The sequence below is a fragment of the Triturus cristatus genome, chromosome 1_2, assembly GCF_964204655.1.
Source record: "Triturus cristatus chromosome 1_2, aTriCri1.1, whole genome shotgun sequence".
Lineage (NCBI taxonomy): Eukaryota > Metazoa > Chordata > Amphibia > Caudata > Salamandridae > Triturus > Triturus cristatus.
Genome location: NC_140580.1, coordinates 833,451,643 through 833,471,251, shown reverse-complemented (window position 1 = coordinate 833,471,251; position 19,609 = coordinate 833,451,643). Strand labels below are relative to the sequence as shown.

General features: G+C 46.8%; 1 protein-coding gene across 4 annotated transcripts in view; it reads right to left on the bottom strand.

The window, feature by feature from the left end:
• Nucleotides 1-6,886, bottom strand: part of LOC146868100 (mucin-5B-like) — a 153,382-nt gene extending 146,496 nt beyond the window's left edge. The window contains exon 1 of one of the 4 annotated variants that reach the window (XM_085608932.1): nt 6,645-6,886. The gene's annotated coding sequence lies outside the window, so the exon portion shown is untranslated. The remainder of the gene's footprint in view (nt 1-6,644) is intronic. The other 3 variants (XM_085608931.1, XM_085608930.1, XM_085608929.1) reach the window with 3 other exon arrangements.
• Between the last annotated feature and the right edge of the window lie 12,723 nt (nt 6,887-19,609).

Below are 19,609 nucleotides of genomic sequence, written 5' to 3'. Positions count from 1 at the left end.
AGTGGGTTGCTAAAATTGCTGCCTGTACACTGCTGCACTTTAATGCCATCATCCAACAAGCACCTCGCCCATTCGCATTCGTCAGCCTGGCGATGCAAGGGTCCGTTTTGACACGGCGGGTTTCCTTCGCGGCTAGGCACAGCCGTAATAATCCAAACACAAGAGTTGCCCCTAACGAAAGAGACCTCACAAAGGTAAGTGCAACTTGATCACTTATTGGGCGAAGGCTGCAGTCAGGAAAAGTATATATATATATATATCCTACGGGCAGTCGCCAGTAGGTAGTTATAGTTAGGATGTATTTTCCATAGAAAGAGCATTTTATCATTTGCCAATAACTTTGGTGTCGTTTGACGAATCTTCGCAAAAGTTTTAAAACTAATTTTGCAGTTACTTCAGCTGATGTGATGAAAATTTCTGGGTGATTCCTCAAGCGAGGGATGAGAAAAAGGGGAGGCCCCAAAATGCTTTTTCTCCATGTTAACTTCCATAGGAATCTTTAGACACGGCTACAGCCTAAACTGCTGAACGGAATTACACCCAATTTGCCAGAAAGCGTCCTTTCTGGTAAATGGTGTAAATTCATTCAGTAGTTTTGGAGATATTTAAAGAAATTACCAGTTGTATAGCTGGGGACATGGAGGATCCGCGACTCCTCCTGATCTCGTACCTGAGATCTGATTGGCTGCCAACACTTCAAACCAGGAAGTGTTGCAGCCAACTTATGACCCAATTGAACCAAGTCACATGAAAAAACATTAACAAACATCAAGGGGTCTATTATAATGGCGGGCGGATCGTCACCGCCCATATGGCGGTGGCGATCCTCTCCCGCCATTATTCACCGCCCGCATGCAATTTACTGAATGCCTGATTATGTTGGCGGGGGTACCGCGGCGGACGGAAAGACTGTCTGCCACTTTTCCGCCCGGTCGATGAGTCGACCGGGCGGAAAAGGTTTGAATATGGTGGCGGTGTCTGTTAGACACCGCCATCCATATTACTATGCATGTGGGGATCAGCATTTCAGGCATGCGGATTTCGCAGTTGGGGACCCGTTGCGGGCCCCCAGGATGTTAGGGGAGGCACATGGGGGGTGGTACCCCCCTCCATTTGCATGCACAACGTGGCAGGCACCGCGTGGTGCCTGCCACGTTGTACATGCAAATGCGGAGTGTGCAGCCACAGCATTGTGGCGGGCAGTGCTGTGTGCACCGCCCGCCACAATAATGGGGATGCCACCGCAACCATGGCGGTGGCATCCTAATTGCCGGTGTGGTACCGCCGCACCACTGGCGGCTGGCCCCAGCACCACAAAGGTGGCAGCCCGCCATCCTAATAAGCCCCTAAGTATCTTGCTATTTCCACAACAAAGTCTTTAACCATAGGATTAGTACAGTGCCATCCAAGCTGAGCTGTAAAATCAAAAAAGCCCCTTACCACTCCAGGCACAGCATTACAGCTTTGGGTTGGTAAAATACCATCCAAGCCAACCTGAATGAATAAAAGCAAACCCTGACATGTGTTTTGCTATCATTATAGCTCTTCAGAGAAGATTCTCTTTTTCCAGTCACAAGGTAGCCCACATTATAGGTCAAAAGAATACCCTTTCAGGCTTAGAATTCCGCGTAAATTATGCAAAAAAGAGGCAGAGGACTCTGGATAGTTCTCAAGTTTAGAAGGAGAGCAACACTCTGAATCTGCTCACCTCAAACAGGTTTCTTCTCTGAAGAACTATAAAAAATCTTTTGTCATTTTACAGCTCCTTGTGGATGGTAATGTGCTAATCCTGTGCTCAAAGACTTTGCTGTGGAAGTGGCAAGAAACGGTGTCCCAATCGAGTTTGGCTTAAATGGCACTGTGCTAATCCCATCCTTTAACACTTTGCTTGAAAAACAGACATTTGAAATTAGCAGATTCAGAGGGTCACTGGTGCTGCTCTCCACCAAAACATGGGAACTACCCAGAGTTCTCTGCATCTTTTTCGCTTAATTTTTGCAGCATTCTAAGCCTGAAAGGGTAGTGTTATTGCAGTTTTATATAACATGAAAAAGCCCAAGGGCATTGGAGCACTTCGCATGAGCACCATTTTACATTACATAAAGTCACATTAATTTTATTTCAAACACAGGAAATTAAGCAATTTGTCCAGAGCCAATGCCAGGACTTGAACCTGGTTCCCCAGATCCAGAGTGAGCAGCTCTGGCCGTTAGGCCACATCCATATTTCTCAATTTACACCTGAAAGTCATACACAAGTGGGATGTTTGGATACGATCATGTATAGCGACCACATTCCCTTTTGAAATGTCTTTGTGCAGTAAAAACCAGCCACAAAAAATATGGTAAGGTTCACCCTGAGAAATGTGCATCATTTTTGCTTTCCTAACTGCTGATATATTCTGAATTATGTGAAAAGTTCATTCACAGCTATTTACATGTTGTTGGGTGTTAAAAAAGGATATCCTACAGCCTTTTCTTTCACACTTCCTGCACCCTAGCAAGATTGTCACATAGTTCACTTGAAAAACGCCTCTCACTCTGCTGTCAGAGAAAGAAAACTAAACGCCATTCCCCATGTTAAAAGAATAAGCAGCAATTTAGCAGAATACATAGCCTGGAATTTGACCTTGGTCTTTGAAGCACAGCAAATGTGACAAGATAAATATAGACACCTATATTTATTGCTCTTTAACGACCCACCAGAAATTGCTGCCGACCCACCAGTGAGTGGTGACCCCCAGTTTGGGAAGCCCCGCACTAGGTGGTTTGGTACAGGACTAGCCTTGTACGCCAGCTGGCATTTTGCTGGTGGACTTCAGCCATTGGAGGCAGGTTTTGAAAGACCAGGCCGCTCCTAATGCCTCTGTCACTTTAACCAGCGTCCAAGATTATTTAAAGCAGGCACAGCAAGGGCTTTAAGAAAGAGAGATGAGGACATGAGAGATTGGAGAGGGAAAAGAGAGAGAAGGAGGGGGAGAATGGATGGATGGTGAGAGATAGACCGAGGAGAGGAAGGGAGCAGGGCTAGTTTGAGCATTTTTGCAAGGGCTGCTTTTAGCTCCCCAGTCTGGCCCCTGGTTGGTTAAGCTTAGTATGATGTTGAGTAAGTGTGACTATTGGTTGAGTAGGCAGGGCAGGTGGAGAAATACGGACTGCCTGTGGCAGCTACATCTTCACTGAAAAGATGGTGAAAAAGCACGCCTACCATGTATGCACCTGACAGTGTCTGTTCCACTCAGTGGCGATGAAAGCACCACAAACCGAAGAAGAGCTTCATCAGAGCCCGGCGCTGAAAGCTAATTTCCTTTGAGAATTAGTAAAGGACCACAATATGGATTCTCAATATAATATAAACACAAGCATTTGAGAGCCAATAGGTCTGGATTTAGTGAGCTAACATGCTAACACAAGAAGATGTCATACATTACAGCAAGACACATGGGAGGGAGCCAGCAGAAGTGGACAGGGGGGCTGTCATGTAAAGCAGTCCCTCGTGCAGTTCAATATGAGCACTGGAGCAGAGGCAGAAGGATAAGTCTAAACAACCTTCAGCATTTGGTGACAGATGAATACCCTAGTATAATGAGTCAAAATATGATTGACAAAGTGTCAAGCCAATGGTTGAAAGAGGCTGGTCAGAGTAAGCCAGTGATTGAAGGAGGTGGACCCAAAGCTATGCTTAGAACTGTCTAGGGCTATATGCAATAAGGAAATCAAACAGAATTTTTGAATAGTACCAAAAGGGGATGAGTTATGCAAAAACAGTGGCTTTGGGGGAAAGGTGAGCATTTGAATAAAAAATTATAGACCATTTTCAGAACTAATAGGAATGGAAGATTAAAAAGTGACGAACTGTAAGAGCATTTAGGTTGATTTTGGTAGCCATTTAAGGGCCATATTGTAAAGTTATTTAGGCCCATGTGGCCTCACGTCCTTCTTATACACAGTGACAAGAAACAGGAAACCAAAGCCACGAGGACATGGAGAAATCAACATGATCACTGATGAGTGACATGATAACTGGGACATGAAGAGACAAACAGTAGAGCTGAGGTATTTAATTCCACACAAGAATTGAAACTCACTACCCACTCTTCACATGCACAGGATTGGTGGAAGACTTCTAGGCACAGCCTTCAATATGGAACCCCTGAAGGGGAACTCCAAGACCCACAGACAACTGTCCATATATTATAAAGACAGAGAAACAAGCGCACACACCATAACCATAACAATAACACACGACAGAAATCAAATAACAGTTTGACCGATGATATCAAGACCCAGATTGATAACTGCAGGCGGGCAGACACTGACACTCATCACCACTAAAACATAAAACCTAAGAACACAAACAGGAAAGTAGAACACCACAACCAAAGACGACACTCTGCACCACAGGGGTAGGGATACGCATACACTGGGACACATAGACACTGAAATGAACCCATAAACTGAAACTCGATAATTCATTGACAATCCTTCTAAGGTCTGTTTGACGATTTCAAGTCACAACCCCTATTCAGATCCCCCACTGGAAAACAGGCACCCAAAAGACAACAGTCTACATACTATGGACAAGAGACACTGACATGCATGCAATATCCAAACCAAAATTCAGATCCAACAGAGCCCACTCACATGGATAGAGTTTGGTTTCAAGACCCAAAACCTTCAGAGTCTCCAGTTTTAGGATACAACCACAACCAGCAGACAACAGACTGCGCAAGAAGGATAAGAGACGCAGATGTGATGGGGTCAGTGCGTGGCCTGACTACGGGAGCGGAATAAACATAGAGACACATACCATTCAGTAGCTATGGGTAGAAGGACCCTGGGCGATCCTTGCCCCTTTATTTAATCCCTCTGACCACGCCTGGCCAGAGAGCGATACAGTGTTGGGATGCCCTCCCAGCCAGGCTCCGGGTTCCGCTCACGCGGGACTCGGATCATTACAGCAGACACCAGTTGCAGGAAGAGTGCACGACTCAAACCTCCTTTCAGAGGGCATGCTATTGGGAAACCAGCAACCATTAGACAACCGTTTGCACTGTAACATCCGGATATGCAGACATACACCAATATCTTCAAAGACAAGTACCACCAATCACATTTTCACCGGTTGCAATCCCAAACTCTCCCCTTTTCAAAGTAGGCTTAATTAGGACAGCATAAACCAGCCTGCACATTGAGCCATCGAGTACAACTGGCGAACATAGCAAAGACCTTCCAATATTACGTAACAAATAAAGAAAACAATGGGGGACTAACTTGGGTAAGGTTAAGGGAATATTCACAGAATGACTATGGTAACATTTGTTTTCAAACTAAGGAACACCTCTGGAAAAATGCAATAGCTCTTTGGGCGCTCAATAAAAATGTTTTATTTGTCAGCTATGAGGTGTCTAGCAGTTAGATGCAAAGCTTTGTGGGTTAGGTAGGAAGCATCTTTGCAGTCAAATGAAGAAAAGCAGTTGCAGATGGCATTCGCACTAAACCTATAACATTATCAATAATATGGGGTCTAATGAATAGCAGTTTCGTTTAATGAGCGTTTTGTAGAATTCAATAAGGGTGTGAACTCTGAGAGTTGTGTTGGGGGTTGTTGTAGCTTCATTTGAACTGGGCAGTTGTTAGGGGAAGTGGAGGCGGTACCCTAAAAACAACATAAGCAATCATCACACATGAACAGATTATTACACAGGGGTAGAATGTGGTAGAGTCCAAATGACTGGCCATGGCACTTGGACACCTGGGATCTAACCCCCCTCCCCCCCCCCCTTTGGAATTTGGCTGTAAATCTTGTGATTTTTGGAGAGAAAAAAAAACAATTCCGCTCTACTTCAAATTATGTAATGTAACATGAATATAGTGCAGTGCCAATATGTAACATCCCACCGAATGTACACGATCTTTAATATTTCTCTAAGTTGTCTGATATACAGCAGCTGTTGTTTCCTGCTTTATACACATGGTACAATACATTAACACTCATATAGGAATTTATAATTAAGCAAACTTGTGGATATACCTTAAACTAGATTATCCAATCCTCGCCCAAAAAGTATGTTTGTACCATGCTTGAAAAAAACATTTGTGACACTAACCACTTAACTAATTGTAGGTGCATAACTTTAAGAATGGTTAATGTGGGGAGCCAGAACACTGTATACCTCATTAACTAAAATCTTGCGTGAGTGGCGCACATGAAATCTTCAATGTAATATCGAATTTAAATATAGCAGCGGTATACTGCCATGTCAGTCCCGGCGCTACATTTAAAAAAGAATGCCAATGTGTCAATCCGTTAGATTGGGATGAATTTCCTGAGTGATTTCCTAATCTGCGTTTTTTTGTTGTTGCAGTTTTATATAGCGCGAGCTCGACCCCAAGTTATTGGAGCTCTTTACATTAGCACCAGGTACATTACACAAGGACACATTCATTTTTGGGGACATTGGGTAATTTGCCCAGAATCACAGGATGTTGAGCCACCCCCAGGCTCAAACCTGGTTCCCCAGCTCCGAGTTCGGCAGCTCTGGTCATTAGGCCACATTCCTCTCTCGAGTCTGTGGACAAGACAAGTGGAGTTGCTCCGTAGGGCCGGAAGTGCGCAATGTGTGCTTGCTTCACCTCAGTTACCTTCTCTGATGGAAGTGGTTCTTCACGGAGTAGGCGGCTGCCCTCGTCTCCCCAGCTGTCACCGGTGCCCGGCTCTTCCCCTCTGGGCCCCTGCTCCGTAGCTCGCGCAGCTCATGGGTCGTGTGTCTTACGTGAAGTGAGAGTGAGTGAGCTGCCCCTTCCGCATTTACCCCGATTCCGCCCAAGAAAACACCTCTTCGGTGGGAGGAGATTGGGTTTCATGCGGCTTCCATCCCAGGGGACGCGTGTCAGGATCACATTATCAACTAATGCCTCATAATCATCTCACACGCATTGACCATTGTGCCCTGCTTTAGGTGTTCTGTGTATACGTTTAACATGCATTATTTATCCGTGCGCATACAATGGTAAATCGTGAAAGAAATATTTCCGGACTATAGTAGAAAATGATAGCCCCAGGGGGACAATAATAGTGAGACTGTTTTACTCAAAGCCATTCATAAGAATTGTAATTGACTAAGTTGAAAGGCAGGAACAGTTAGGAGGAAGAGAATAATAGACGTTTATATCATTACATTTAAATGGAACTGTTACTCAATCGTGCCGCGGGCTATGCGTGGCGGTACCGCACATTCACAGGTTTGCAAAGAGCCATACTTCCTTCTCGTTGAAGGTGTGCGCGGGGGCAGCTCAGGGAGGGGCCGAGTTTGTTCACGGGGGGAGGTTTCTCAAGGCCGCCCCCTATTATATGAACTTTCTCGAGGTAGGTGGTATGATTTTCTTTAGATTTGCACTGCGTTTGCATCTGTCTTTAGGCAACCGATCAGTGGGCTGACACATCTTCGTCAAACTGTAACATGTATTATTGACATTTTTCAGTATGTCTGAGGGGCATGCATGTTTTCCCACCAGAGCAGTTCTCTTGAGGTTGTATATGGCCAGCCGCCCTTATGTACATCCCACAACTATGCAGTCTGAGAAGAGGAAAGGCCTGACATTCGCAGTAGACCCCTTGAGGAGGGAAACTGTGCCCAGCCTCTTGGGATGAACTTTCAAACTGGAAAGTGCACTGGCGCTGATTGGCTGTTGGCTGTTGGCTGCCACGCATGTGCTAAACACATAAGCTGAGATCTGTAGTGTCCTGCTGGACACGTTCTAGTGTCGCCTGGTGTTAACGCACACTATTTACCCACCCATCACAGGCGTCACCGGACAGGTGACCTTGCTAATAAAAGAGGCCAGGCGCACGTGCCCTGGGCCAGTTGCAGTTCTACACCACTTGTGTCTGTGCCTATTATTATTGAGCATGTGGACCTAGTGGCCCAAGACACTACAAGATCCACAGAAACCCAAGGAAGAGCTCCAATAACAATGATCGCACCTGGGTGGGCCCGGCTTTGCTATTCACAGGATTTGTAGCTGAGGGCGACTCACTTACTCCTGTTGGAAACTAGACTCAGGGCACTGCCGAAGCTGTGATGGCTAGTCCGGCTGTTGCTGGCAACTTGCTGGCATTTTAATCTCAGCCAACCCAAGAAGTCCAGAGGTGTGGACACATCACCATAAAACCTTTTCTCCCTCACTACATACCAGAGGAGGGCTGTCCCAAAAAAACACCACCAAGTGCAGGTGAGCTGAATGGTGACTGCACACACCCTCAAGGCACCACCTTTTATTGTTATTGTTTACACCCTTGGACCCAGCCTTTGACTGGTGAGCTCTAGCTGGATTGAGAAGGATTGAGAAGGGCCTGAATGATCGCATGTTTGCCCGCTGCCATGTGGACTTCTAATTGTTTGCACTGATTCCGTGAGTCAGGCAGTGATTTGACCCTATCATCATCGAGATGGCTCCCCCAACAAGTAAGTCCTCTAGAACACTCAAGATGCGAAGCACCGACATTTGTAGGAGCTGACCACCATTAGAAGTCTGGAACTCCATCGCTGTCCATCCACCCCAGTGTTTCCAATCCACCTGTGAGTCCTGGTTCCTGTCTTTCCAGAGCAATCGAGAGTTACTGGTGTCCAACTCCAATAACTGGAGTAATTTACCACTCGTGTTCCAGGCAAACAGTGCTATTGTATTCCTAATTGAACTACCAAGCACTTAAATGTCAGTGCTAACGAGGCAGAGTAGCCCAAGATTTTTTCAAGGCGACGAACACAGCTAGACACTTGGAACACAATAAAAGAGAACAATATTGGATGTCCAGTCAGTGTTTTCAAAAAGTTTGGAAAGCACTTTAATACACCTGAACTAAATGTAACATATAACAAGGGTACACACAGAAAGCAAGAACTCTCTAGCTCTTTCCCAGCCAGAGATCTGACCCCAAAATGTTCTGTTAGCACTTACACACTATAAGGGGCATATGTACAAGGAGTTAACGCCGCATTAGCAGTACTTTTCCAACGGTTTTGCGGCAAGATTTTTTTATCGCCTTATGTACAAGCTGGCGCTAACCTCTGTTAGCGGCAGTTTTCCGGCAAAAACGTCCATTATAAAGATCGCCACTTCTGTTAGCGATAATGACATGATAGGGAGGCGTTTCCATGCAAAAACTGCGGCTAACCCCACTTAGCGATATTTACAAGGGGATTCCTTAAGTTTGGAGGGCCAAAGAAACTGCCTCTAACTGCAGTTAGAGGCGTTTTTTAAGACCAGAAAATAGCTGGTTTTAAAAATGGAGATAACCCTTGGGGCCTCATTCCAGAAGGTTTTGTTGCTGGATCGCGCTGCAAGCAATGTTGCTGCGCTGCCCTGCGACAAAACTACAGGGCAGGAATGCGCACCATCAGTAAGATAGTGCGCATCCTGGGCCTCACTGATGAAAAGTGTTGCAGCGCTGTGACAAGACAACGTTGCAACACTTTTCACTGCCCCTTCTTGCGACACCACTGATGCACTGTATTTACTGGACAGCGCTCCATGACGCAAGTAATGACAGATACGTCTGGAATCCTGACGTATCTGTCTGCGCTAAAGTCACCCATTGCTGCAGTCGTGTCACAACCATGACGCAACTCCAGCAATGTATGGGGCCAGCCTATCCCTGTGGCACTGCGTCACCCATACGCCTGCCATCATGCAGGCGTAAGGTACTGATGCAGTGCCGTTCTTCAGGGGTGCCAGGGTACCGGCGCAGTTTGAGATCCATCGGTGGCGGCTGCCCGCTGCGGGGTCATCATCTGTAAGCGTTGGCGGAGTGGTATTGCTGAGGGAGTTGACGAGACGTACTTCGGTAGCCTTGATCCAGCTGCGAGGAGGGCGATGATAGCGGTCATGTGCGGTGAGCATGGTTAAGACGTGATGTATACAATGATGGTCGGTCCAGGAGAGTCCGGTGGTGTGGCTGTAGTTCTAAATCCCGATGGCGGAAAAGACGTGCTTGACCGTGCTCCCTGCTATTTGGCTTGCTGCGGTGAGTAGCTGCTTGAGTCTGATGTTGGGGAGCTACCCCAGGAGGGGGTAGTGTTCTGGTCACTGGGGTTGTCCAGGTGGAACTTGAGTTCGCTGAGGAAGATGTAGTCGGTGGATGGGAGAGTCTGGTGTAGAATGAGGTCTACAATGGTATCAGAGAATGGGTGTCCATGGCCCGGGGGCCTGCAGATGAAGGTGCCGCAGAGGATGGGGTTGGGGTTGGTATGGATCTGGAAGTTGAGGTGTTCCATGGTCACCGTTGGGTCATTAGAGTGCGTGGTCAGTCGGCGTGTGCTTCTGTAGGTGATGGCAATGCTTCCTCCTAGACGGTCGGGGTTGTCCTTGCGGGTGATTTAGTAGCCGTCAGTGATGGCGATGGTGATGTCCGGTCCGGAGCAGATGTTGGTCCTGGCAGGCGATGTGGCGTCCAGGGTTGATGGCGAGGAGGGTGCCTGCGCCGAAGGGGTCAAGTGTCCGAGAGGAAGGGTCCTTGGTTCTGAGCACGGTCCAGGGGCAGAAGGACGCAGACGGGCCTGTCTATGGCTTGCCTTTGGCACAGGAGACATCCATTACAACGCAGGCATTACATCATAATGCCTTTAGAACTCAAATCCAACAACGCAGGTGCCTTTACATCGCATTCCATTACAACGCATTGTGAGGTCAGTAATGGGGTATTTTTAATTTTCAGGGTGGATATGGGTTTCGGGTGTTGGAGATGAAACGTGGGGTGTTTTATGAGGTAAAAATTTGGTGAGTGTTTTGGGGTCAATCTTGAAAATTGGGGTGTGCATTTGGGTCAACTATGATTTTAGGGTGTGTTTTGGGGGCTCAAAATGAATTTTAGGGTTCAGGGTTTGCTTTTTTGGTGCAAGGGTTAGTTTTAGGGTTGCACTCACTGAAGTGGGAAAAGCAATGTTTACATCTCCTCAATCTAACACCTTCCCTGCTTTTGCAATATGCCTAGTATTAGTATGCATTGTAATGGAATGCGGTATAATGGTATGCATCGTAACTCCATATATACCTTTGGCACACAGATGGTACGCCTGCTGCGCATGGCCGCACAACGGCTGCCATTGAGGAGCCCTGCGGGGGGGAAAGGACGGCTGGGAGGTGGGAAACGTCAGAAAGAACACTGGATGGGGTGTGGACGTGGGTGTGTGTGTGTGTGTGAGCTGGTGTTGTAAATATTTAAATGAGAGAAATCTTACCTCGAGGCCGGGTCCCATGTCTTTGTTGCTCCTGCTCTCCTGAGTCTGCTTCCAGGAACAGGAAGTAGGCAGCCAGGCTCCCTCCCCTAAGCCAATCACAACGCTGCAATGCAGCGTTGGGATTGGTCCTTGGCTCCGGGACGAGGTATTCAGCCAGGGGCTGGAGGTGTGGGCATGTTCTCCATGCAGGCTGTAATGCAGCCTGCATTGCGAACAGAACAGTGCGTATGACTGCTTTGTGCGTCCTGAGCGGGCCGACCAAACAATCACTGCGCACTTGAGTGGGCATGCCACTCTGCCCCTGCCCTGCTCCGTGAGTGGATGTGCCAAACTAAGCAAAGTCACTTCTCTGAGTAAAGTTCTAATTTCATGTCGAGTCTGCTGTATTTCAGTTTAACGTTTTTTTCTAGAGGGGACAGCAAATATTCCTATTTGAGTTAAAATAGGAAACATTTCTTTCCTCCCCCTTTATTTTCACCTTGACAAATCTGGCATGCTAAACCTAAACTGGATAAATTCTAGTTTTGGAAAGTTTTGTGCATATTTTGTCTAATGACACCAAAGTTATTAAGAAAAGATATTGGCTTTTTGATGGAAACTCTGACATAACTATCCCCAGTGTGTAATATAAATACACATACATATAGATAACGAAATATGCGTATAAATATACAATTACACAGTGGCAGCAGCTACTGTGTAACTATAGGTAGGACCAGGTTTCCATAGGAATTTTGTTTTCTCTAAAAATCTAAGAAAAAGTAGTGAATATGAAATGAGCGTAGTAGGTACTCATTTCATATTCCCTGCTTCCATCAGGTAGCACCCCATAATGAACGCTCTCCAAGGGCTATTAATAGGTATTATTTAAACTCATGGGTCCACTAGAAAGGGCAGTGGCACCACAAAGCATTATTATTTATTTTATTAGCAAATTGCAGAGAAGACGCAGGGCTCTGTACCCCAGAGGCCACTGCTGTATCAATTTATACATCTGCAAGACAGCAACTGACCATTTTATAAAACAAAGCAACCAAAATATTTGACATTAAACATCTGTTAGGATATCTGACCCTCCATCCCCAACTTTTTCCCCCCGCACCCACCCCGAGTTGCACAACGACCCCTGAGACCAGTCCACCAGTTGATAACATAGGACTAAAGGAAATAATAGACGAGAAACCAGAACAGAAATAGAAAAGTGCCAGTCTTAGCACACACACATCCCAGGCTACCCCCCACCCCCCGTGCCAGGCCCCTCCTCCACATCTCTTCCTTCATCTGCTGCGATCGGAGGCTCCAGCCACAAGCCCCTATAGTCTGCCCACCGTTGCCATATTTTGTAGTGCTTACGCGGACATCCCCGGACCACAAAAATTGGCTGTTCTAGCCCCATGCAGAAGTCAAGGCCATTTTTCCAGGCAGCCACAGAGGGGGCCTTTGTATCCTTCCACCTCCTGGCTATATCACGTTTCGCCAATGTGAGGCCCAGCTGCATAAGATGCCGTTTATAAACATTGCCCCCGATCCCTTCCATCACATGCAGCAGGGCGAACTGTGGTGTGCGTGGAAGTGTCCACCCTAAAACCTCCGATAGGCAGGAGAATACCCCCCTCCAGAAACGATCCAGTGATGAACAGTGCCAAACCGTGTGCAGGAATGTGCCCTCCGCTCCGCCACACCGGAGGCACTCCGGGGAGGCAATCAAACCCGCCCGCCACAGTCGAACCCTAGTCACAAAGCGTTATTTAAATGTTGTGGGGGCTCTAAGGAGCACATCAGCCTCCCCCCCAGGAACATTTTTAAAAGTTGCAGTAAGTCTCCAGGATCACACTTATATTTCTTTTTTTTAAACCATACTCCAACAATCTCAAGTCTTGCTCACTCCAACAACCCCAAAATGTTAGAGAATAAACAACAACCCTTTCTTCTCTAATAACCAAAACAAACACCATTTATAGCTGGAGATCAGTGGAGGCGTACCACACACCCACCAGTTCGCCAACAAACCAGACATAACAAACTAAAGTCGACAGGGGATAATGCCAGTGAGGGCCAAATAGCTGCACAAATAAATCTCCACCAGGAGTATGGTGGCTGAAGGTAATTGTCTCTGGAGGTGTCCGCATCAATGAATCAGAAGTACAGTACCGTGTGTCACCTTGACCTGCCAGTGAAGTAGTATGGCCTTGGAGGAGCCATCGTCATGCTACCATCTCCAAAACTAAATACATTTGCCAACTGCCAATTAGTCATTGTCACTGAGGTGACTCTCAGGGCTTCTGTGATCCCCAGCTCCTTCCTGCTGCACCACCGGGACATGCCTGCACCAGAATTCTTTGGCAAGTTTGGGGTCTGCAAAAAGATTAGTATTCCCATTGATCCACACACAACAGTTGGTCATTTCTGGTGGTCGAACCATCTTCTATGTCAAACACTTGATGCTCATGTTGGTTGAGACAATCATAAGGTTTTTCCAGACGGTCTTTCATGTGGTCAAGCCTGTTGGGTTGCATATTCATTTTAAAGTCTATTGTGGCCAGACTGTGATTCATATCCAACATCAAGCCACACAAATCCTGGTCTGGCATGTTCCAATTGTCACAGCAAAGAAGATTCAGGGTCGACTGAAGTTCTGCACTTCCAACATAGTGCAAGTGCTTGCTGACTTCTACCGGGAATTATATGACCACAACCATGACACCTATTGTTCGCTGAGATCTCACTGCCCACGATGCCCCCTTCACTAGCCCGAGACCTCAAACAGCAAATTGCAGCCAAAGAAATAAAAGCTGTGCTTTTGGATATAGACACAAGTAAAGCACCCAGCCCAGATGGCTTCCTTATCAAGTACTACTGTAAATTCCACAATCCATTAGTCCCCCATATACTTGCATTGTACACCGAAGCAGCCACACAAAGTGCCTCCCCCCCAGAGCTTGACACACAATTGTGCTTATCCCTAAAACAGGCCACCCACTGGAAAAATGCTCCTTTTATAGGCCTATCTCCCTAATTAATTCTGAGATTAAGATATTCGCTAAGGTCCTAGCTAACTGGCTGCAACAAACCTTGCCCTTTTTGATCCATCCCAACCAATGTGGCTTCATGCCGGCTCGAAGCACCCGATGCTGCATTCGCACAGTTCCGATGGTCCTCTCTCAATCACACAGCCTCTGTTATCTCTCTGCCCTACTCCTGATAGAGTTTGAGAAGACCTTCTATACAGTTAATTGATTCTTCCTGAATAGTGTCCTAGAATGTGCTGGGATGGGGGCATACTTTCATTAAGGTACATACGTACCTAACCATCATCACAAGTCCAAATAAATGGTTCACTCTCCACCTCCTTCCCCAAACGCAGAGGCACCTGACAAGGCTGCCCTCTCTCCCCTCTCCTCTTTGCCCTGGCAGTCGAACCCCTCAGACAGCTCATATGCTAGGATGCCCAAATACAGGGGTGGTCATGGGAGGATGGGCCCGAGGAGAGAATTGCACTATTCACAGACGAATAGCTGCTTTTTCTTACCAGCCCACAGACTTTGGGCCCTCGTTGACTGGCACCACTCGACATATGTTCAGAGTCCTCAGACTTCTGGTGAATAAAACCAAATCCGTGCTGGTCTCGATAAAGACTCGAGTGTCTGCTCCTGGCAGTCCGTAATTCCAGTACACCGCTTAACCTTCCAATACGTGGGTAACATATTTCTTTGCTCCCAGAGCTGAAATGGAGCCTTAGTTTGACACCCCTTGTGACAAACATGAACTTTTTGTTCACATAAGGTATCCATGCCAAATGTGCTTCCTTTTTTCCCAACATCATGAGAATTCTAAATGTACTCAGGGTTTGTGGATTCCTCTGGATGGGACCGAGAAAATAGCCAAAATACATCTAAATTTGTTTTTTTGGGGGGAAAAATAGGAAAACAGTGCTGCAGAAGAAAGTGTCTGCTTTTTTTCCTGCAAATTGCTTCAACAAAGGGTTTGCAGTGCTAGAATCACCATCTTCTCAGCTTTCAGGAACAGGCAGACTTCAATCAGAAAACCAAATTCTTCAACACAGTTTTGGCATTTTATTGAAAGATAGACAATTTTTCCTATTTTTTGTGCTTTCAACCTCCTTCCAGTTGGTGGTGGAAACGGGTGTGAAATCCATGGTGTATCCTAGAAAGCTATACATTCCTGAAAACTAGATAAGACTTTGAATTCAGCAAGAGCTCATTAGTGTAGATTCGTCAAGATTTTTCCATAAAAAGTAACAGTTGAAATATAAAAATATTTTGTGTCTACATTTTCATCTGTAACTTCTTTTAACTATGCAAGATTTTCGAACGCAACATATTGTTACGTCTGCTGAATCCTTTTGGTTACTGGGATATATAGGGCTTGTAGGTTCTCTAAGAACCCAAGGTACCCAGAGCCAAAAACTGAGATGCACCTTGCAATGGGTTTTCATTGTGTAGCTGGTATACAGGAATTCATTTGGTAAAATATAAAGAGTGAAAAATAGGTATCAAGGAAACCTATGTATTTCCAAAATGGGCACAAGACATGGAGTTTAGAAACAGTGGTTATTTGATATATGATGGACAGAATGCTGAATAAATCATACATTCACCCCCAACCAAGAGATCTTGGAAAAATCCATTGTTCATTTGCTCACTACGTCACCCCAGTTTGGACCAAGCCATATGCAAATCAGTCTTGACCCTGTTTCTCATAGGAATAGTCTGTTAGAAAGTGGCTCTATATATACTGTTCCCAAATAGGTACAGGGTGTACAGAGTCCACAGTCCCCAGTGGTTTGGCAGAGGCTAAAGTTAGATATAACCTTACTCTCTAAAGTGGTAGCTTGGTCGAGCAGTAAGGCACTATCAGAGGACAGTGTAAAGCATTTGTTGTACACACTCAGTCAGCAAATGGTCTCACACACTCAATAACTGAACTCTAGGCCAATGGTTTATATATAAAACAATATATGCTTGTTTTATTTTAGAACCAACAATAGGTATTGAAATATACTTTCTCAGGATGAGATGCTTTATATAAATACCTTTGCAATATGCAATTGGCTTTTGTAGAAAGTTACAAGTGGTTGCAATAGGCAACACAGTTTTAAACACAATAATGTATTGAGTTCAATGGAAGTTTCAAGTTATTTGCAATAGATTACTTTTTGGATTACTTTTGGAATTCCAGGACTGGATCCTAGATTCAGTCCAGGGACAGTACTTAGAAACAAGTGATAAAAGTCGACTTAATTACTGTGATGATTTTTAGACAATATTTTGCTATTTTAAAAGTTGACAGAAAATATTTCATAGAAAACAGTCAATGATTCCCTATGGCAGAAAATTCAAGTTGCAGGTATAGTATGTTCTCGTTACTTTTGTAATCCAGTACTGGGTGCCTAGACTCAGTACTGGGACCTTTATCCAAAACAGGTAAGTAATTACGTTTTCAGAAATTATACAATTTTTAAAGAATATTTAAGGTTTGCAGAAATTGACACTTAGAAGAAATTTCACAGAAAAACAGTCAATCATTTCCTATGGGAGAAAATTGGGTTACTGGTAAGTACAGTTGTAAGTATTTACAACTGGGCACCAAGATCTAGCACTGGGAGCTCACCTAATAGCAGGTGAGTATTTTCGTTTTCGTTACTTGGCTGATTTTTGGTGAATATTTTTAGTTTTGAAAAGTCCACACTTGGAAGAAATTTCAGGAAAAACCAGTCAATGTTACCCTTTGGAGAAAATTGAGTTATTGGTTTAAAGGTAAGTACTCGACTGGCAGAGTTAAGGTTCTGGGCATAGACTCAGGGGTCTCCCAGGGTCAGGTAGGTACAGTTGGTTCACCCTCAGCGGCACAAGGGCGGCCGGATGCAGAGAGAGTTGGGCCCAATGTTATCCTATGAGAGGTAGGGGGGCCTTGGTTGGTGGCTGCTGACTAGCAGGCCACGCAGCTGTGGGAGCTGGGCTCCTGGTCACTTACTCAGGGCAAATGGGGAAGTAGATCGGTGTAGAGGTTGCACTGCCAGGGCCACTTGGGCGGCTGGGTGCAGGGTGCTTTTGAGCCTTCGGGCGCTCAATTGATTTCAGTGAGAAAGCTCCGGTTTAGAAAAAGACTGCAAGCTCGGGGACGAAGATTCCTCAGGTGCCACCACCACTTCGAGAGGTAAGTTGGGTAGTTGGAGGATAGGTAGGTACCCCGGGAATTGGGCACAGGGGGCCGTGGGGCGCCGGGTGCAGGGGTGCCTTTTGGTGTCGGGAAATCTTACCCTCTGTTGATTGCGGTTGGGGGGGCACCTGGTTCTGAGGCTGCAGGCTTCTTCAGGAGTGTCGAGGGAGGTACTTGGATGCCGGACTCGGGGTCACAGTCGCCGTGGGGTCGTCCTCGTGCTCTTTGTTCACTCCGGCACAGGCCAGGCTTGGCAGGTGCAGAGTGTGCTGGGTTCGCGGTTCCGGGCTGCTGCCAGGGATTAGAAGTAGATTTTGAGTAGAGCCTCTACTCATGGGAGTCCCAGTGGGCTTAGAGTCAAAAGGTAGCCAGGTCCTCCGGGGTTTGTGAGGTTGCTGACCACAAGAGATGCCGGGTTGGAGCAGGAGCAGGTTCGAGGGTAGACAGGCCGGTAGGGCTGGGCCCAAAGCAGTTGGTGTCTTCCCCTTCTTAGCAGCTGCAGGGCAGGTCTTCTTTCTTCTAGCTCTTCTTCGGATTTCGTAATCTGGAATCTGGGGAAGGAAGGTTCAAGGTGCCCCTAAATACTAGATTTAGGGGCGTTACAGGTAGGTGAAGGACAGGGACCAATGGGTCCCTGTCCTGGTGTGGGTACACCCCCTATCCTGCCTCTCTCCTGTGGGAGGGGGGCAGTGGGCTAATCCTGATTGGGCAGGGCTTCCCATCTTCAAGATGGCGAGAGCCCGGAGATGTGCTTCACCTCGCCTCCCCCACCTGAGGGGTGGGGTTGGCAGGCTGGCACATCCCCTGTCCTTATTTGGGGTTTCCGGCCAAGCTTACCACCAGAGTGGGGGGTTGCAGTGGCCTGGGGAAGCTCACAGAGGCGGCATGCCTTTGAAGCTTCCCCCTGCCCATCCTGGGGGGGAGATTTAGCACCTCGCCCAGGATGTGCATTGTTGCAGGCCCAGGAGAGCAGGGGCTCTCCTCCCCAGGGGTCCAGCAACATGTCTGCTGTGTGGCAGCCTAGGCAGCCTCAGAACAGACGTGGATTGAAGGTTAGGTTTTAGGGGGCATCTCTAAGATGCCCTCTGGGGTGCTTGGTACATTAAATCACACACTGGCATCAGTGCGGATTTAATGTGCTAAGACGTTTGATACCAAACTTCTCAGTCTTCAGTGTTGCCATTATGGTGCTGTGGAGTTCATGTTTGACAAGCTCTCAGCACCACATGCTCTTAAATGGCAGCACTGCACTTACAGTGCCCAGGAATGGACCTGGGTACTGTAGGGGCACAGGGCTCCTGCTCCTGTGCCCACACCATTGGCATAGGGCACCCAGCTAGAGGGGTGGCTAATGTATCCCATGGCAGTGTAGGTGGTGGGCATGGCACACAGGGATGTGTGCCATGTCGACTCTTTGTTTTGTCTTGTACCCAGACACCCAGCCTGCAAGGGCAGTGTGTGTGTGTGTAAGGGTACAGGGCCTCTAAGGGTGGCACAATGAGTGCTGCAGTCCTTAGAGGCCTTCCCTGGTCACAAGGCCCTGGGTACCTAGGGTACCATTTACCATGTGGCCAGGGTTTGCCAATTTGTGTTTTGGGGAAGGAACATAGGCCCTGGGCACCTGATTGGCAGGAGTCCAGGGCACACTCAGTCAAAGTACATTCAGCACTTCAGCAAAAAGGGGGGGCATACCATGCAAGAAAGATGGCACTTTCTCACATAGTCCAGCCCAAACTGCAAAGCCAGGTCCTCCCTGGACTGGAAACAAGCAACCTGGAACTGGTTTCTGATTTATCCCAGATCTCTTGACGGGGGTAAATGCATGATTTAGTCAGCATTCCATCCATCATTTGTTTGCATAGCACTTTTAGCCCTAATTGGGATGGGTTTGCCCAGACGTGGGGCCCTTGCTCACTGTGCCACTGGATTCAAGCTAACCTGGCTGATGAGGGGTAATGCCCCCAAACCAGTCCCAGGATGCTTGTTTCTCATCCAGGGAGGATCTGGCTTGGCAGTTCGGGCTGGACTGTTCCTATGAGGAACAGGGCCAACACTGATTTGCACATGGCAGTGTCTGAACTGGGGTGGCATGGTGCGCAAAATAACAATGGATTTAACCCAGATCTCTTGACTAGGGGTGTATGCGTGATTTAGTCAGCATTACATCCATCATTTGTTTGCATAGCAATT